Raw genomic sequence first — 5557 nt, forward strand, 5'->3', positions numbered from 1 at the left:
TTTTATTATTATTATTATTATTATTATTATTATTATTATTATTATTATTATTATTATTATTATTATTATTATTATTATTATTATTATTACTGCTACGCAAAAGAGATTAAACTGCTGGAAAAAATAGAAATTCACAACATCAGACTACAACAAGTAACCTTAGATGTCAAGAACATTCCTTAATAACACTGCTTTCTGGAACCTCCTTTGTCCATTTTTTCAAATCTTTTGAAATAGTTCCTAATGCAACTATAACAATACTTCTCATATTGACTTTTTCATCATTTGGGACAGTAAAGTCAATTACCTGGTACTTTTTATCCTCTTTGTCCGCTACTACTAAATGAAGTCTTCTAGCTTCTATTAGTTTGTCAGTCTGAATGTTAAAACCCTACAACATATTTCTTACTTTCTAGCACTTTGAACAGATTGATAGCAGAAATAGGCACGAGATCTAGTTTAGTGCAGCTCCAGAAAACCGTGTTTTCAGATAAAGTTTGGATACTTAAGAAGATTCTTGGCATCTAGGTGACTTGTTGTTGCTCGATGTTAGCAATTTTTGTTGTGCGGGTTTGAAATAATAATAATAATAATAATCCTTTCTACCATAAGCACAAGGTATGAATTTTAAGAGGAGGAAGATAATCAATTACATCAATCCCAGTACTCAACTGGTACTTATTCTATCGACGGCAAAGTTGTACTCGGCGGACTTTGAACACAGAAGTTAAAGACTGACGAAATCCCGCTAGGTATTTCGCCCAGCGTGTAAACGATTCTGCCATCTCGCAGAATAATAACAACAATAATAATAATAATACTAATAATAATACTACTAATAATAATAACAACAACAACAACAACAACAACAACAACAACAACAACAACAACAACAACAACAACATCAGCAGCAGCAGCAGCAACAACAACAACAACAAAAACAACAACAACAACAACAACAATAATAATCATAATAATCCTTTCTACTAAAGGCACAATCGAACTGCTGGAAAAGGTAGCTAAATCTCCCCCGAAAGACCATAACGTCATAGAATGAGAAAGGATATACTAGATTATGGTAATCCTAGATAACACTAAAACCGTGGGGCATTCACCATTAGCATGCTCCTTTCGATCATAGGTCTGCCTGATCAATCGCATCTTCCTCAGTCTTCAATTTCTTCATCATATACGAAAGGTTATACATACAAACAAACAGGTAAGCAGAATGCACAACAACTTGGCTTGTTACGATGGAAACAATCTCCAATATGTATGGCATTCAATTGGTTAAAATTAATCAAAATTTTCAAACTTTAGAAGCAATTTATTTATTTATTTAAGGCAGAAAGGAATTTCATTTCCATTATTAGCATACAAAACTACATCAATACACCAAATTTCAAATGAATTGGAATAAAATTGAAGAAACTGAAAAGAGAAAGTCAAACAGAAAAGATCCGTAAAAGTATAATAGTGTATTTATTATAAATATATTAAGAAAGACATCACATTCTTTTTAAAATATTATTTCTGCAGAAGTACTCTTAAAGGTTTGAAAACTAAAAGATTATCAAAAATAGAGTAAGGATGCAGAATATTTGGTAATCTTTCACATGTTCTAAATATAATATATATCAGCATCACATAGAAAAATGAAAAATAAAGAATTACAAGTTAAATGTGTTTCCGTAATCAATAACACACACATAGACACACAAAAAGAAAAATGGGGAAAAAAATTAAGAATAAACTAAATACAAGGAAGTACGAAGAAAGATATCTTCAGATATCTGCCGATAGCATTACCGCAAGAAGTGAAGCAAGTAAATAAAGAAATAAAAATATTTAAAAAATGAGTTGTAAGACAAAAACAAAAAAAAAAACGAAGAAAAATACCAAGGAAGATAAATGTGTGGTGGGGTAAAAAAAAATAGAGACAAATAAAATGGTGGATAGAAGAATAGAATAAACAATCGCTTCAGTTTTTGGAAAACATTCGATGGAGAAACTTTTCATCAGAACTTAGCTTTTGGCTGAAATAATTTTTAAGAAGACAAAGAAAAAAAAAAGAAAAAAAGAAACAAAACCAGAAGAAAAAGAGCAACAAAGAATTTTATGCATTTATTTATGTACGTGTTTGTATGTATGTAGGCATGTTTGTGAAGGAGTGTATGTATGTATGTTTGTATGTATGTATTCTCTCTATATAAAACTTATGCATACATACATATATATACGTACATATATATGCATACATATATACATATACATACATTTATGTGTATATATATATATATATATATATATATATATGAATATATACGTACATATATATGTATATCTATATATGGATGTTAAGCATTCATATATGTATACGTATTTATGCATAAATATATGAGTATCTATACATATGTACATTAATACACGCATATATATATATATATATATGTATATATGTACATTTAATGTATATTATTTGTATGTAAGGCATCTATACTTATGTATATATAAATATATATCTGTTTGTAAGAATATATATATATGTATGTGTGTGCGTATATGCACACACGCACACACATACGTGCACACACATACGTGCACACACATGTACATGTAAGTTCTTCAAACTCTATCTCGCTATCCCTCTCCCTCTGTCTCTATACACACACAGACACACATAAGTACACACACACACACACACACACACACACACACACACACTTTTGAGTTTGTGTAGTTGTCATATATTGTCGACAAATGTAGAAAGCTTCGCCAGTGGTTAAATTTATTTAATAGGAGAAAAATAGAACAGGAAAGAAATGAAAAAAGAAACTGAATCAACAACAACAGGAGCAAAAGAAAGAAGGAAAAGAGGAGAATATAAAGAAGTCATCTTTTTTTTCCTTTTGCTTATTTTGTTCAAGTATCCAGTGAAGTGTCTTTATCAAGAAGATGGTCGAATGAAGCCATATTGATGGGAAGTATCGACAGACACTGGCAATTTCTCAGTGATGATTCGTTTGAAAATTTCCTACCAAGAGTTTTGTGTCTTGATATGATTCAAAGAAGCCTCATAGTATTGTTTATCATGCTGATGAAATTTCTGGTCATTGGGACGAGAAAGCGGAAAAAAAAAGAAAAAGAAAACAACAGCAAAAACGACGAAAAAGAACAACTTGTGGTTTTATAAAACAAACGAAAAATATATAAAAATAGTAACATGAAAATATGTCAACTAAAATGAAATAAAACAGCAAGAGAAGCAGCAAGCAAAAATACTAACAAATAAAAGAAACTGAGTTTTTTAATAATGATACTACTACTACTACTACTACTACTACTACTAAATAATAACAACTATATCTACAACTATTATTATTATTATTATTATTATTATTATTATTATTATTATTATTATTATTATTATTATTATTATTATTATCATTGATATTATCATTATTATCACTATTATATTTTGATGCAAACTGACGTCTAAGAGAGCATCACGAATAAAATGATTAAAAAGAATTCATTTATTTCCCACGCCCCAATTCACAAAAAGGATTTAGCGAAAGATTTTAGATTTGCTTCGGGGTGAGAAAATGGTTTGCCTTTTGGATATTTTAAACTGTTTATCTATTTTGGGATAAATTGGTTCTACATCAGGGCAACTATTATTATTGTTATTATTAATATTGATATCATTATTACATTTTGATGCGAACAGACATCTAAGAGAGCATTATGAATAAAATGATTTTCAAAAGATTTGACTTATTCTCTATCCCCTAATCCACAAAAAGGATTTAGCGGAAGGATTTTTTGTTCGTTTTGGAGTTGGTCGAGTTAACTGTCTGGGGGAGAAAATGATTTGTCCTTTCGATATTTTAAACTGTTTATCCATTTTTGATATGTAGTCATTGCAGTATTTTTCCGCATTGCGAGTTGGTCGCTTCAGAGGTTGTAGTAGAAGCTACTCGGTAGAATAGTAGTGTTGGTGGCAGTGGTGTAAACAAGTAGATCCTGATATATTTTGAAACGAAAAAAGTCAAATAGAAGATCCAAGGTTAAACATTAAGTATTGGAAGAATTAATTTAAAATAAAAATAATGCAATGCGAAGTACAATGGTGGCACCGTTACCACTACCACAAACATCAGCAACATTCCATTTCCAAACTTTGTGGCGAAAGAGGAGTGACTCGATTTGATCCAGCTCATAAAAAAGAATATGTGGAGGAGGTAGGTAACAGAAAACAGTGCTTTCTAGCTTTAAAAATTCCTTAGGGAAAGAGGTCTTTGTTTCTCGAGTAAAGGCGGGAGCTTCCATATCTCCTGAAGGTACATATCTAAAGAGGGATGTGCAATGATGCATAGGCCCCGCAGAAATAGACACTGACGATGACGTCGATCCTTGGTTTGCTATGACCTTTGCACAACACAACGGCGTGGAGGTGCCCTGAAACTATATTATGGGTGGGGGTTTTCATAAACATACTAATCCTCAAAACTAAAACCCTATTTTAGGGGATGTGCCCTATTGAATGGGCGGATAGGATATCAATGAAACTACTGCTGCAGAGCAGAAGGCTCAGTTGCTACACATTTTGTAGTAAAGGCTACTTGAAGGCTATTTTTACCTTCATAAGAAAGAATCAACAAAAGTTAGGGGCAAACAGCATCAAAAGCAGCAGCGGCGGCAGCGACATCGCTAAACTTAGAAGTGAAGGGCACAGTTCAAGGTCTCTGGTGGGCTCTGTTTTGAGGGAAAGACACTAAATCTTCTCAGACATATCTGGCTTCAGAACGTGACATGATTTGTTTGGTTGTACTGACTTTTGTCGGAGACACGACCCATATTACTTTTCAGCACAGCTCTACAACATTTGCTATAATAGAGAGGAAAAAGGGAAAGGAAGAGGTGGGAAGTTTTGGGAATATTCAGCAAATGTGAGAAGAAAATCAAAAATGAAATATGAAAAAAGATACGCCAGAAACTGGAATTCTCACAGGAAGGGTGCCTATTCTAACGAAATAACCAAATTTTATGATGATCATTTTGTAGTGTTTCTTTATACTCCATATGATTCTGATATGGGGATCAGTAATTACGGCAAATTCTCTCTTGAAGTCCAGGGCTTTCAGAAAGATAAACTTAGATGTCGCAGTATAAAATTCTTCAATATCGAATTGGGGAACCTTCACGTACCTTATTTTAAATGCCACGGATGGTGGCGATATCTCTTATATATTGTCACAGTCTGATGATACTTTACATCTTGAGGTTGACATCATCGAGACTACGGCCGTTGACTATTTATTATTCACTTTCTATAGTTGTGATTATTAAGATCTACATTAAGAACGCAATGTAAGGCGATCTGTGCGTTTTTCTAGATTCAAATGGAAAACTAGATCTTTCATTTCCATGGATGAAGCGTTGTGGGGGTTCTTTTTAAACATATCATGAGTGTTATGAGAATAGCGAATGTGGTGGTGCTTAGTTCTTACATGCTTTTTATTTCTTTGCAAATATATATATATATATATATATA

Source organism: Octopus bimaculoides, chromosome 16 (genome assembly GCF_001194135.2).
Source record: "Octopus bimaculoides isolate UCB-OBI-ISO-001 chromosome 16, ASM119413v2, whole genome shotgun sequence".
NCBI classification, from domain to species: domain Eukaryota; kingdom Metazoa; phylum Mollusca; class Cephalopoda; order Octopoda; family Octopodidae; genus Octopus; species Octopus bimaculoides.